This window comes from Protopterus annectens, chromosome 13.part0 (genome assembly GCF_019279795.1).
Source record: "Protopterus annectens isolate FY-2018-M chromosome 13.part0, PAN1.0, whole genome shotgun sequence".
Lineage (NCBI taxonomy): Eukaryota > Metazoa > Chordata > Ceratodontiformes > Protopteridae > Protopterus > Protopterus annectens.
This window is the reverse complement of record NC_056747.1, coordinates 73,816,597-73,833,444: the sequence shown is the minus strand read 5'-3', so window position 1 is coordinate 73,833,444 and position 16,848 is coordinate 73,816,597.

Below are 16,848 nucleotides of genomic sequence, written 5' to 3'. Positions count from 1 at the left end.
CTGTTCAGGTTAAAGACCATAATCAAGAAATAAATACCTGTTTTTCCCTCTTTATTTTTCCCCAACCAGCAACAACTTTTGTGGGCCGCCCACATAGTCAAGGATGATTAAGGGTCCCTCTGCAGCCACATGTATTGCAGGTACCTAAAGATGTCTACGTTGTTAGTTTTAGTCCACCAGCAAGGTTTAACTAAGCTAGGGCACTATGTCAGTGGTAAACTATTTAATGGAATTCTGAAGCCTGTTACTTGATAAAGCACTGTTAATATAACTAGAAATATCTTTGAATTTAAAGGAGATACTAAAGAGTTATTACCCACCTGGTTTGTTAAATGTACAAGACTGCTGTATTAGCTTCTGTTGGTTTAACAGACATGTTACAAAATATCAAGATAACTTACTGTGGTTGGGGGCCACCCCAGGAGCAGGGTGCCCCCAGCGACTGTAGGGTTTGCTGGTGCCTAAAGCCGGCATTGCACTACTACCACCTTTCAACTTGGTGGGATAAAACTGGAAAACCTTTCTAGGCATCTTAATAATTTACAAATTCCCAAATTTCATAAATTGTAAATCCCTTTATCAGGTACGCCAGAAATAAGCAAATCCCTCTGATAGCTCTCCAGATGAATTACATATCCCACTGCTGCTTTTTTGCAGCTTGGTAGGATAAAACTGGAGCTCTCCTCATAGCTTTCATATATTACAGACCACTTTGCTGCCACTAATTACACTTGCTACTAGGTGGCCTTCTTTTACTATTTCACCCACTATATACTAGTTTTCTGGTTACCATGGGACCACAGGCTGTCCTTACAACTTCAGTTGCTGGCCTATAAGCACTAGGCACCTTGAGGGAGTGCACAAACTGACTCTTACTTACTGGCATCCATGTATTTCTACACTGATTTGATACGTGAGAGGTGTAGATAGCTACTAAATCTTACAACTAGCTTCTCATCAAAACATTGTCAGCTCACACTGCCATCCCACACCACCGTGTCACTCACCTAGAAATGGAAATCAGCATTCCCAGGCTGAGGTACTTAAGAAATCTCTCCTCAAATCCCAAAGGCCTCTGAAGCATAAACCTGAAACACAACTCCTTCAGCAACACAAAGACACTTCACCAACTGCACATACTAGTCCAGCCACCATAAACATTGCTAACAACGATGACTTGGCTGGTCAAATCATGCCCCAATGGCTCCTCCAGCCATTTCACATGGAAGTGTACTAGGCACAGGTGACTCCGTAGTGAGATACTTATCACCCACTATGCTGAACAAGAAAAAGTTGACAGTGAGCTTTCTGTCAGGAACTAGGATATGATAGATTACTTGGGCACTCATGTCTCTTCTCCTGAAATACATGTACGACACAATCACTGACCATGAGGCTGTGAATGACTTGAAACATGCATTCCTGGGCTATATGAAGACTGATGTGGATGAGCTATCTGAATATGAATCTGAAACTGGTATGCAGCTATTGTTAAGTAGCACCCTACCTTTACAAGTGGAATTGAGGAAGATGCATGGCATGCCCCTTCCTGTGGTTAAAAAGATTGGTATGGCCTTAAGAATATTAGCTATAAGGACTTTCTAATGACCTACAGATGGGGAACATGTTAAGGATATTGCAGGCATCAGACTCATGAATCCTATGCCAGTCTCTTTGATAAAATTATGTAACATGTATCTAGCTCCCTGTAACAGTGGAGGAGGGAAACAATATTATGCAAGCCTTTTATGGCATAGAGCATTTCCCTGAGGTCCTGGGAGCCATAGATTGCACATAAGCTGATACTAAGGCCTTGACTGAAACAGAAGGCCTGAAATACATCAGCAGGAATGGCTTCTAAATGGTCTGTAATGCACTGGGCATTGTATATGTCTCCATATCCCAACTAGGCAGTACTCATAATTTACAAATGTAGAATTGGCTGACTTATACCAATGATTCCTGCAAGAGGACTTCACATCTTTTCATCTGGTTGGGACACACACACACACACACACACACACACACACACACACACACACACACACACACACACACACACACACACACACACACAGTAGATAGATCTATACATAGGTACCATGCAAGCAGTGATCAGGCCAGATACAAAATGATGTGTGTCTGTGTGTTGCAGGTGTGTTGCATGCCCTATAACCTGATAACAATCTCTCCTAGACCATGCAGAAAATGGCCTACACGACTCATGCAATCTGAAACATAGTAGAGCAAGTATTCAGATACTGAAGGGAAACATCTGATGTTCATGCACCTCAGGTGGGGCACTGATATATATTTCACATATATGCATCAAATCTTTGTTGTATGTACCATGATATACAACATGGAATTGTGCAAACATCTGGAGCAGCAAATGAACATCATGGCAGGATCTTCTATTCTAGTCATAGAAGAAGCAGTAAGGTGAGGTGGAGAGAAATGGGAGGGACGTATAGCGGCAGCACTACAGTGGAGTGCAGCACTGGCAAAGAGGTAGTGTCAAGTCCACAAATATGTGCCATGACACAATCAAAACAGAATAAAATGACGCATGAGTTATTATACCCAGGCTTTGTAGGGCAGGGCATGGACTGGTCATGATGTACCTCATTAAAAACAAAACTAGCCGGCAGTCCAGTAAGCTGCTTAACATCTTTATATGAATGCCAATAGGAGAAACTCAAACAGTTAGGTGATGTGCGGGTGGGATAAGTTGCTGCAGACCTTGTGAGAATTGTAAGCTTTGCAATTTCCTTGTGCACATTGGATCTTTCAGTACAGCTAGTGGCACTAGATGTTTTTCTGCCACTATATGTAATACTACCAATATTTTGTGTCTGGGTGCATTCTATGTGGGTAAGACCAAACATATGTTCAAACAAAGGGTTAGTGAACATAAACAAGCATTTAGATGTAAATGGAAACAAATGTACCTTATAAGCATTTATTGCAACATCAGAATGCTTTATTTGTTTTTACAGGCATTGACAAGTACAGACAAGAATATGGTGCATCTTTTGATGGGCTTCAACATTGTTGGATCATAAGTACTGGTGTTTTATTTAAACCTGCTTTGAATGTTTGTGTGTGTGTGTGTGTGTGTGTGTGTGTGTGTGTGTGTGTGTGTGTGTGTGTGTGTGTGTGTGTGTGTGGGTCCCTTCAGATGGTCAAACTTTTGAAAGCTCGACTTTCATATGGCCGAGACCATGTGATCAAACTTTTAAAAGTTTGAACGATCTGAATGGGGATCTCCATAGAGCGTGGAATGGGAAGATTTCCCTTTACTGCAATGTAGTGTGCTCTCGGAGTTGGTATATTTAAATAGCGGCGGGTGTGGGGGGTGCAGGGTGGCATTCCCCCCTGCTAGCACTGTTTAGTTTCTTTTTTTTTCACATTTTTGGACATTCAAATATTCAATCATATGGTCTTGGCCATATGAAAGTCGAACATTTGGATGTTCGATTATGTGATGTAGACCCGTGTGCATACACACACACACATATATATATATATATATATATATATATATATATATATATATATATATATATATATATGTGTGTGTGTGTGTGTGTGTATATATATATATATATATATATATATATATATATATATATATATATATATATATATATATATATATATATTTTTTTTATTTTATTTTATTTTATTTTACATTTGTTGACTGGGCTAGTCTAACTGGATATATGTCCATTTTCAGTAGAGGCCCGGGGAGAAAACAACATAAAACATAAAACAAACAGCACATTAAAAATTCAATTTCAAAACATTAAACTTCAATTAAAGATACTAGTCATACAAAACATGTGCTACAAGGTAAATAAGCATATGTGATATAAGAACAAAATAAGACAACCTTTTTTTTTTTCAATCACTGTAAGAAGGAAGTATTCAGAAGGATGAGGGAGATTCCAGAACAAAGTTTAAGTAAGGAACAGTAGGAGTGACTATTTTAAAGAGAACAGAGTTGGGAGAAAATTAGTAACTCAGAGCGACAGGGAAGAAGTTCATTATGTCTGTCTTGGGTAGAATAAGTCCAACACAGAGGTAGTGGACCTTAAAGTGAAAACTGAGTAGAGGTGGAATAGCGAGGGAAGAAATAGATGATAAGGATAACAGGATGATAAAATCGTAATCTGGATTAGTACAGGGACACAGCCAGTGGCTAGTTAGATATAATTTAAGTTTCTGTTTGAAAAGTGTAGTAGAGGAGAGAGAGGTAAGTTCAGAAGGATGTAGGTTCCAGCTTTTACCCACTGCATTAGAGAAGAGGGAATCACCTGCTTTATTGTAGGGTTTATGTACAGATACCAGTAGTTTGTTGGCTGAGAGTAGATTTGTAAGATTGTTATATGGGCTGATAAGATTTGTGAGAATTGGTGTTTTACCAGGATAATAAAGGGTTTTATGGGTAGTAATTAGTTGTTGAAATAAAATCTGATTGTGCAGTTCAAGCCAACCCAGTTGATTCAGATTTTGGCAGTGGTGGGTTCTACAGGGGGAGCCAGTAGCAAATCTGGCTATACTATTGTAGGAGATTGCAAGCTTGTTGAGGTTAGTTTTAGACAGATTAGTGTATATAGGAGAGGCATACAAGAGAGTAGAGATAAGGTGGGTGTGGGCAATAGTAGTTCTGGCTGTGGGAGTGAGGAAGGGTTTGATTATGTAGAGGGAGCCTAGTTTACGGTTAACTGATTTTATTGTGGAGTTGATATGAGTATCATAGTTAAGGCTGTGATCAATAGTAACTACTAAGAGTTTGGTAGAAGTGTCAGGAGATATGACTGTGCCATTTTTGGGTTTGAGAGAGAAGTGATAGAGAAGTGAAATGGGGTAGATTTTTGTGTAGGAGTAGATAATAGTAGTTTAGTCTTTTTTGGGGACGAGGAGACTGTGTTGTAAAAAACATTCTTCTACAAGCTTAAAGACATTTTGGGTAAGGAACTGCAGTTCAGAAGGCCCTGTAGCTGAGGATATTAATATGGAGTCATCAGTGTATTGTATAGTTACAGCTTGAGGGATACTAATAGATAGATCATTTATAAAGATGGAGAATAGAAGAGGGCCTAAAATAGATCCTTGGGGTACACCAAGGGTGACAGGAAGAGGGGCAGATAGAGTGTTTTCCCAAAGCACTGCTTGTTGCCTGTTATCTATGTAGGACTTGAACCACTGTAGTGCTTGAGTATCCAGTGAGAGGGGCTTGAGAAGATTCAAGAGTAGTTGATGGTTAACCATGTCGAATGCTTTTGAAAGATCAATAAAGATAGCAGAGGACAGGGTGTAGTTGTTACGGTTTTTGTTAATGTGGTCAGAAAATGACAGGAGGGCAGTAGTGGTGCTATGGAAGGGTCGAAAGCCATGCTGAGAGCTGGTTAATAGGCCATTTAGGAGAAGGTGGTCTAGTAATTGACTGTGGATGCATTTTTCCATGATTTTAGCTATGGGTGAGAGTAGGGCAATACAACGAAAGTTGGAAAGTTCTTTTGAGTTGCCACCCTTGTGTAGGGGGATAATGTGTGAGACTTTCAGATAGATGGGATGAGACCTTCTTTAATGGTTCTGTTTATTAGGATAGAGATAGGATGAGCAATAACTTTGGCTGCTATTTGAAGATACTTAGCAGGTTAGAGGTCGGCTGAAGGGGTAGAGGGTTTGAGTTTCTGAAGGAGGGTACAGATGAGGGATGTAGGGATGGGTTGGAGTTGGAAAGTGGATGGAGAGTATAGAAGGATGGAGGTAAAGTAGAGGATAGAGGAGGTAGTGAGTTAGCAAGTGATTGGATAGCTTCAATAAAGAAGTTATTAAAGGAGTCAGCAATATGTTTGGGAGTGTCTTGGGTAATTCCAGATGGGGTAGGTGTCTTAGAGCAGCCTGGATGAAGGATTCTATTGATTCCTGACCAAAATTTCTGAGGATTTTGTTGGCTGGCTTGTTGAAGTTCAAGCTTGTTGAAGTTGAATATATATATATATATATATATATATATATATATATATATATATATATATATATATATATATATATATCTATATTCAGAGAGAGATGGACACTGCATATTTAAATATATATATATATATATGTGTGTGTGTGTGTGTGTGTGTGTGTGTGTGTGTGTGTGTCATTTATGATATTTGTCAGCTGAACATGGCACATGATTCGTTATTTTATAAGTAATACAGACTGATAAAATGATTAGACACTGAAGATGCTTAGTTTTTTTAGCAAGACTGGTTTACCTATTTACTGAGTGGGATGAGGGACTATAGACCTTGTGAGAATTGTAAGCTTTTCAATTACCTTGAGCACATTGGATCTTTCAGTACAGCTAGTGGCAGTAGACGTTTCTCTGCCACTATATGTAATACTACCAATATTTTTAGTCTGAGTGCATTTTATGCAGGTAAGACCAAACATGTTCAAACAAAGGGTTAGTGAACATAAACGTGCATTTAGATGTAAATGGAAACAAATGCATCTTATAAGCATTTATTGCAACATCAAAATGCTTTGTTTTTACGGGCATTACAAACAAGAATATGGTGCATCTTTCGATGGGCTTCAACATTGTTGAATCATAAGTACCGGTGTGTTATTTAAACCTGTTTTGAATGTTTGTGTATGTGTCCCTGGGATTCAGCAAGCAGCCGTGGACCGTTCCTGTGCAGCATGGCAGCACGCCATGCATATTTATGAAAGCGCGCTGCCGTGCTGTAAAATGGACACGGTGCTGTGCATGAGTGCAGGGGGTGTGTCTGAGAGTAGAACTCTCACTATACATATGGCCGCTGCACTCCAGAATTGCTGCTTGGCAATTATAAATGACCATATCTGTCCAGATATTTTGCTCTAAGAAGTTGACAGGTGACAGATATGCTCGTTTATAATTGCTGTTCGGCATTCATAAATGAGAATACCTGTCCAGATATTTTGCTCTAAGAAGTGGACAGGTATGCTCATTTATAATTGCCATTTGGCAATTATAAACAAGCATACCTATCAACTTCTTAGAGCAAAATATCTGTACAAAGCCTAAAATGATGGAGGGACAAATAGGGACAGATTTTAAATATATCAGAAAGTTGATAGAATATTAGGTTTTGCATTAGCATGAATTTTCTAAAGGATGTGGAGTCTTAAACTCAAGTGTTTGTCATTATTTAATTACATCAATTCTCAGCTATTTGCCAGAAAGCAACATATCAAAAATACGAGTCAAAAATCTGGACAGTCTGCAAAGACCTGACACTTGAGAGGTATGCAAACAAGCCCCCAAACCATCAGGGTAAGAAATCTTGACAAAGCCATAAGGGACAGTCACCCCACAAAGCAGAAAGTTGATAGAATAACAAGTTTAGCAATATTCAGAAGGGTAGAAATAAAAAAACACAACGAATACATTTTTTTTATAACTGCGATAAAGTTTAAGTGTAGCTGTGTGGGTGTGCCCGTCACTTAGCTATGCTTAATCCAGCTTAAACAGCACCAGAAGTTAAATAGCAAGACACATCCAACTTAAGCAGTGCTGCAATAGTGTAGTGGTTATAGCATATGCTTTGCAAGTAGCCATTCCCGGTTCGATCCCCACTGTGACCTATTTGTATTTTACATGTGACAGCAGTGCATAAACATTTTTTTATAATTAGCTATGAAATAACATATATTTGTTAACCAGAGTACTTATAGTAGGTCCAGATGTGAGGTGGTCAGTGTAATAAAGTTGTGAAACCCCCATATAAACACAAGTGCCCCATACAGTATAGTCACACAGGAATAAATGTAATGAAAGCACATTGGGGGATGTCAGGGGTAGTAAACAAATTTATAATATGTAATGAATGATGAATCAATGCCATACAGCAGATAGTCTATAAAATGAAAAATAAACAATGCTAAGCATTGCACAGCTCTGCTTACCAGGTGTAAGCATTATGTAAATATGACTGCTAAGCAATGAACAGACCAGCTAAATGGATTTACACATTGGTAAGCAGGGCTGAACCTACCCCTTTAAGCAATACCAACCATAGCTAAGCAGGTTTGCCCATAGCTTAGTTTAGTTCAGCATATTCAAAACCATCCAATCATGGCAAAGTGCAGGAAATCATCCATATTTTAAGCCCACAGGTGGGAATATAGCTCATAACTGGTTGCAGCTTCCCACTATAGGCAGAATGGCTGGAGTCGGAGAGGCTATGTGCTTCCATGCACAGCGCTGGGGCATACAGAAGTCCAAGGTCATGGTAGGACTCCTGGTAAAAAAAACATGAAGAGAGACTGCTGCAGGGCCAGTACCAAATCTCCCAATATAAAGCGGAAGCCTGAGACCATCTCGCCCATAACCTCACCAGTGCCACTGGTATCCCTCAGACTGGTGAGCAGGTCAGGCACCACTATGCTGACTTAAAATTGAGGAAGAGGGAGCTCTTGGACCAGTGGGTCCAAGAATCAAGGCAGAGGAGTGATGTCCCAGCAGTGTGTAAGTAATCATACCAGTAACTGATTAATAATGTCCAGATTGTGTATATGATGGATAGATATGGCTAAATATTTCTCTATTTCCCTTACAACTGCAGCTGAGCGGGCTGTGAATCAGGAAGCTCATGTGAGTAGGCTGCAAAGGCTGCATTTAGTGGCTGGTGAGTAACAATCCTGCTTGTAGTAGTCATACCAAATAAATATGAAAGTAGTAGAAAGTCAGCTGCCAGTATAACAACTGTTTTGTGTATGGGTTGTACTGAATAAACCAGACAATATGGCAGTAATAGTCCCATATAGGTCGTATTTAGATAAAACTGAAACTGCCTGGCAATAAAGCTCTAAATCCTGGACTGGTTGTGTTTACTCTGGTATTGTATGGCATTTTTAGTGTTGCATTCTCTGAATAGTAATGTTGTATTAACCACTATTACCCGCACTGTGCTACATAATAAAAATGTCTAGGAATGTCTGTATAAGACTGTTGTAATTACAAGGTCAGATTGTACAACTGAGAGAGACTTAGACAGAAAACACTAAAGAGATAGACAGCAATATCAAGATAGCACACTCTGCTGAAACTTAACTTGTTGTATTTTTATCAGAAACAGCCATGGTTTGAATCCTGGGAGTGGTAGTAAGCTGTATGCATAATCATACCTCTCAGCTGTAGACATTTGTTCAAAATGTCCAGATAATTGGCTCATATTTTATGCCTTTTACCCTGTCCCCCTGGAAAATCAATGGGATGATCTCAGAATTTTAGTCAGCAAATAATGACATACATCTGATTTTCAGACCTGAAAACCTTCAGAAAATGTATATGAAAACAAACCTGTCACTCTAGCAACTCTCCAAGTTTATGAGAGCAATATTCAAAATATGTCCCTATTTTTATCCCCATGTTGTCAAGCTATGACCAGAGTGTGTGTATTAACAGATTGAGAGGTATGTGCATAATATTAACTCGGAATCTGTGAATATGTGTGGAAACAGTCAGGTAGTGTTAACAAAGATTCCCTCCACAGGTCTGTCAGATAAGAAAACTGTCTGCCAATAAAGACTGAAATTATGTGCTGGTAGTGTTTACTCTGGTATTGTATGGCTGACATGTAGCATTTAGTAACATCTGATATCAGAATAGTACTGTTGTGTCAACCACCGTTTCTCACACTGTGCTACATAAAAATATGTCTAGGAATGTCTTTATGACGCTGTTGTAATTACAAGGTCAGATTGTACAACCACGAGAGACTTAGACAGAAAGCACGAAAGAGATGGACAGCAATATTCAAACAGCACACTCTGCTGACACTTAAATTGTGGTATTTTTATCAGACACAGCCATGGTTTGAATCCTGTCAGTAGTAGTAAGCTGTATGCATAATCATACCTCTCAACTGTACACATCCTTTCGGAATGTCCAGATAATTGGCTCATATGTTCTGCCTGTTCCCCTGTCCCCATGGCAAATCAGTGGGATGATCTCAGATTTGTAGTCAGCAAATAATGACATACATTTAATTTTCAGATCTCAAAACCTTCAGAAAATGTATATGAAAACAAATCCTGTCACTCTATCTGTCCTCCAAGTTTATGAGAGCAATATTCAAAATATGTCACAAGTTGTACCCCCATGTTATCAAGCTTTGACCAGAGTGTGTGCAATAAGAGTTTGAGAGGTATGTGCATAATATTAAATCAGAATCTGGGAATACTATTGTTCAATAAATACTGAAGTGTATTTCTATTAATGTTCCATGTTGAAATACCATCATTGGTGGCCTGTTGCTATCAATATAACCTGTATGCTGTTGTAATGGCCACTGTGGTTCCATATATGCATGTGTTCTGTTTGCTATATAACTGTTCCAAATCTGGTGTTTTGGGTTATGGGAATATTTATGCATGCTGTTATAACCAATCCTGGATTGTGTTGACTATCACTAACCCATATATGTTTTAAAACTGCAACACCATATCTTGTTTGGGAAGGACAGTCCCAGTGGACCCACCTCTCCCACCTCATCTGGCCGTGGCACCGAGCTCCAGCACATCTGGGACCAATCCCAGGACCTCCATGTCCACTGTTCCTGCACACCTTCGGGTGGAACCACCTCAAGGGGATGGGGCTCTCCCTCCCCTGTGAATGGGCGTGGACAAGAAACTGTCACCTGTAGTCAAGTCTGGGGATTGGTGTGTAGTGAGCTCTGAAGGGAGATTGGAGATCTGCTACACCAGCTTGAGGGCCACGTGGTGCATTTAGAGGGTCAGCCTGCCCCTCCTACCCATCCCCCAGCACAGTCACCTTCTGGGCCGTGATGGTACGGTGGTGACTGTCCATGGATAGGGACCTCAGTCCCACTGTTTCCATTTGGGGGCTCATGGGCTTCCGATTTCCAAACACCCCACCCATCCAAGGTGTTTACCCTGACATGTGTCATATACTGCCCCTGTATGCTGTCTTGTCTGTCTTCCTACCCAACCTACCTCCCTAAATATACCTACTGTCCTTCCACAACATCCCACTCTCACGTTAAAAAAAAAAAATAAAGAGCAATCTGTCCCCCCCGAAAAAAAAAAAATTTCGCCCCATACATCGCTGTTCATTTTGCACTCATGTCCACTTGACACATGTAATCTGGTTTAAATGGCTTCACAACATATTATTGTTGTCCTCACTCCTCTCTCAGGGGTTTGAGTGTTCAAATCTACCTCCAAATTCAGTATATGTTGCTGTAGAAGAAATGGACAGCTATGGACCTTCCCTACACCTGTCTTGCACATCCCTAACTACTTTCCCTATTGTCTTTCTCTCTGCATGCTCCCTTTTTCACCACTTTCCTATCACCCCTTTTTTCTTTTCTTTTAAAAAAATTAGCATGGGGGTAAGTGGGGTTAAGCACTTTTAAGCAGTAGTAAATGGGTTTAAGCCTGTTTGCCTGGCGGCAAGCAATGGCAACACAGATTAAGCACTTTTATGGCTAACTGTAAGAATATTCAATCTGAAGTTGCATTGCTTACTGTCATACAAAACCATGCACAACTGCTTAAAAGTGCCTTAATCACTCTGTATCCAACAGCCCTTGTTCTGCCCAGCAACAAAATAATCAGTCCTTACAAATCTCAAACCCAGGGCCCTCCACACCATAACTACAGTGATTTACCACTAAGCCATTAGAGTTATACATAAATGTGATGTTTTCTCAAACATATCATGCATCACAGTCATTCAACAGTAGGGAAAATATATTTATATATGTAGCTGTGTGTATGTATATATATATATATATATATATATATATATATATATATATATATATATATATATATATATCTTCTTCTTCCGGCTTTTCCACCTGTCCACTCATGATTGGCAGTGGAGTTTTACTGTGTCGAGTTGCCAGCCCAGCACCCAACCTTCCACAGAAGGCACACACACACACACACACACACACACACACACACACACACACACACACACACACACACACACACACACACACACACACTCACGCCTAGGGCCAATTTAGAGTGTCCAATCCACCTACAGCATGTCTTTGGGATGTAGGAGGAAACCGGAGCACCCAGAAGAAACCCACGTGACCACAGAGAGGACATGCAGACTCTGCACAGAAGGCAACCGCTGCACTATATATATATATATATATATATATATATATATATATATATATATATATATATATATATATTTATTTATTTATATGGGTCTACTGCTTTAAATCAAATACCAGTTATTCGAAAAAGAGCAGTAGACCACTCAGTTACGCGAAAGTGCACTTATTCGAAAGTGCACTTTTGCAAAACTCAGTTCAACGAACCGATAAAAAGATAAAAAAAAACAGAAAACACTTCCTAACATTACATTGAGTGGGGGGGCTTCACACCCCGATATGGGGGTCTGTGTCCCCCCACTTAAATATGCCAAGTCCGAGATCGCACTACAGTGGGAAACAGGTAAATTCCCTATTACCCACTGTAGTGTGCCTCAGTGCTTCAGTTTCCCTGAATGGTTCATTGAACCGTGCTTTGTGGAAGTGCACTTTCGAGTAACAGAGGATCCACTGTTAGTTTTCAAACAAGTGAATTTTCAGTCCTTTACAGTAGACCCATTTATATATATATATATATATATATATATATATATATATATATATATATATATATATATATATATATATATACAAATGTTTATTAGATTAGCACATTAGATCCGTACTCTGAACCTCTCATTGCAAATTAGGGATCTATTGTAATTATTGCCATTTCCCCTTCCTCCACAGCTGAACAGATATGCCTTGCAACACAATAACTAGCACTTGCGAGTCTTAAATCCAGGGCCCTGCACAACATACCCACAGCATGTTAACAGTAAGCCATCTCAGCTTTAAGATGTTAGGATGATATCTGTAACATATCATGCAGAATAGTCAGTCTACCATAGGGAATGTACAATGTGGAAGCACTAAACATTCCAACACTAAACATTAATTTTGTGGCTTTCTGTAGTATTTACTGTCTGTAGGCTAGTGTTTACTGTCTGTAGGCTAATAGCTTTAGTATTGTCCTAATTCAGAGGCCTGTTTGTTTCTACAGTGATTGTTCAAAGCAAATGAACAGGCCACCTTGAATTAGCAGAAGCCTTTCTTTACCTTGGCTAGATTGTGTTTAATTGGCTGCTGGCTAGTGGGGGCTGGTTCTTTTGTGCTTTTTAAAAAAAAAAAAAAAAAAAAAGTTGTCTAAGGTTGTATCTTCTGGTATTTAAGCCCTAACTTTGAGAGGATTTCTGTCTATACACACTGAGCAGAGTGGAGGAGGGGCGTTGACTATAACTCAGAGATGAGATATATGTATCCTGTTTTTTTGGATTATTTATACTGATTATTGTTTCTAGCAATTTATATATAGCACTTTTTATTGCCTGCTGCATAGTTTTTAGTGTATTTTATTGCTATTAACTAATCTGCATGGATAACTGATTTGTTTGCAGTTAAAAGCATTCTGTAGAGTCCCTTTGCTCCTTTATCTGTTTAAAAACTTACATTTTGTGGCTTTCTGTAGTGTTTACTGTCTGTAGGCTAATAGCTTTAGTATCTGCATGGGCAACTGATTTGTTTGCAGTTAAAAGCATTCTGTAGAGTCTCTTTGTTCCTTTATCTGTTTAAAAACTTTCATTTTGTGGCTTTCTGTAGTGTTTACTGTCTGTAGGCTAATGGCTTTAGTATTGGTCCCCACCCTTCCTCCCTGTTTGTGTCTTGTTGTTATACTTGGTGGATTTGCATTTGCTCGCCCCTACTGTAAATCTGATCTGGGACACTCCTCTCAGTCTAATGTCATTAACTCACTCTACCTAATAAAGAGAGAAACATCTGAGAAGGCCTTCTGTTTCTCCTTTTTCCATTTCAAAAAAAATGTTTGCCTGAATCTCCTTGTGTTCTGACTGTGCTTCTCAAACATTTTGGAAATACAGAGTATATTTTAGAGCATTTATTATAACTGTAATTGCCTTAATATTGCTACAACTCAAGTGCTATAGTTTGCAAAGCATCTGAATTGTTTGTGTGTTTTAGCTGCTTTTCTGTATATATAGACGTCTCTGTATATGTAGACTAGCTACTTACTCTGCTGCCTCTTAAATCTTTTTTCAGTTGTGCACTTGCCTTGCTTCATTTAAAAAGTTTTAAATTGCTAATTTTGTAGAGTTTTAATTGCATTTACTGTTTAGGACTACGCAGTCAAGTGTGTTAGCCTTTTCTGTGTTTATTTACTGTATTATTGCATTGTTTAGCCTGTTTCAACAACAAAAAAATACTGTCTTGTTTGCTCATTTCCCACCTTTCCTAGCCAGTCCATACCCCAGGTTTTGCTTGCCTCAGGACTTTATTTTCTGTGTTCAGAGCTATCCAGACCTTGCTGTGGTAGAGGGAAGTCCTACTGCTTACCAGTGGGAGTGGTGAGCATTGTACTGCCTATCTAATGCTACAGGAGTAGTTTCCAGCTCTGAAATTGTAATTTTGTTAGCCTTTTTGAGCTGATTTCTATCCTTTTCAACTTTCTGGCTTAAAAACATGTATGTTTGCACATTTTTCACACCGTGCAGCACTGTGAGGCTACAGTTAAACTATTCCAGGTGCCAGAAAGTCTGCTCTTCAAATTTTCCCTTAGAACTAGCTGGTTTCTCAGTAGTAGCACTAAACTCTCAACCCCTGTGACTAGCACTTGCTCTAGAACCTGCTGGAAAGTACTAGAAAGCCTGAAACTGATACAAGCACTCAACTCTCCTTGTCAATAAGGAGAAATTAATCGTAGGCACTAAATAGCCTATAACTGCAAAGTAGCTTGCAAAGGTAAGGGAAAACAGCTCTTAAACTTTACAAAAAAGGCACCTAAACAGGCATGTCTAATGGTCAGCTTCTGGTGATTTCTCCTGTCCAGCTGGTGAATCTGGGCATACTGGGGCAATGTGGCAACTGCCTCATGTACACAGACAATCCTCTCCTCCTACCACCCAACACTACAACCTGTGAGAGATGCACTTACATAGCCAAACTGGAAGCAAAGCTCTCTCCGGCCAAGCTTGTGCTAGACAGCCAAGAGGAGAAGGTTAACACCTGCACTATACCTCTAGCAACTCATAGCCCTTCAAAACCCACACCATCAACACCCACACATAGCAACACTAAACCAACATATGCAGAGGCCTTTAACATTAACCTGACCTCCGAAGCTGAAACGCAAACAAATTCCAATCACAACCAGTGACACATAGCTCACAACACCAGTGTGCCACCCAACAACAGCCCCTAAGGCAAGACAATGTACCCAACACTTTAGTCATATGTGACTCTATAGTCAGGCACACTGATGTCCCACTCACCAGGCTGAACAAGGAGAAAATTACAGTCAGCTGCCTGTTGGGTGCCAGGATCCACCACATAATGCATGCACTCAAGTCACTCCACAACAAGTACAAATATGACTCTGTTATTGTCCATGCTGGAGTGAATGACTTGAGACGTACCTCCCTGGACTACATGAAACGAGACATGGAAGAACTCTTAGATCATGTGACTCAGGCAGGTATGACCCTAGCCCTGAGTAGCATCTTGCCTTCACCCAGAATGATACCACAGTATAAAGACAAAATGATTGACTTCAACAATTGGCTAAGCTTCTGGTGTCATTCAAAGGGGATCCAGTATTTGTCTGCCTGGGAAGACATGATCGACAAACCACGATGCTTTGCCAGAGATTGTCTGCACCTGTCACCCCTGGGATTCAGGTTACTGGCTAAAGCTCTTGCCACCGCTATAGTGCCTTTTTTAGGCAAGGTTCAAAGGATAAAACCACCACTGCAACAGATACAAGCATACAAAATCTGAAGGTAATGCTACTTAATGCTAGAAGTCTAAACCTCAAAATGCACTCTCTCAAGGCACTCCTAAAAATGGAGAACATTGATATCTGTGCAGTAACTGAGACCTGGTTCAAGGCTCCAGAGAGCACCCCTGCAATACCAGGCTACAGCTCTTACCACACTTTTCAGCCACAAAACCAAGACCAAAACACTAAAGGTGGAGGAGTGTCCATATTCAACAAGGATATTCACACCTCCAGGCTAGTTGCCCAATACAATGCATCTGAAATTCTCCAGCTGCAACTAACACTAGGTAAGACTACAATCCAAATTGTAGCTTGCTACAGATCCCCAACCATGCCCCAAGATTCTCACTACACCATTCTAAACATACTGGAAAATATTAAGATACAACCAAATACCCTAATACTGGGTGATTTCAACTACCCTGCCATTAACTGGGAAACTACTCGGGTACCAACTCCTTTTCCCAATGGTTCTTGGAATTCATAAATTCCAATACCCTGGCTCAACTAATCCATTGTCCCACCAGGGGCTCCAATATCCTAGATCTGGTCATTACCAACATGGGAAATAGATGCTGCACACCCCCTCATTGGTCAGGTCTGCAAATCACCCATGACATCCACATCCCAAACCCACCCCCCCAGTAAGGAAAACTCCTTAAAAACTTCTCCAAAGCCAACTTCATGCTACTGAAGTCAGAAGTGACAAACTTCATAACACCCATGCAGATGGGATCTGAATGTTCGACTGCAGTATCATACATTAAGGCACTGTATGAGTACATCCAATCATGCATGAATTGTGCCATCCCAAATGGAACCAAGATGCTCTTCTCCAAAGTAAGGAAGCCAATCTCGTGGTCCCCTGCTATAAACAAACTATACAACAGAAGGAAGAAACTGTTGCAGAAAAGAGGAAAATCCCAG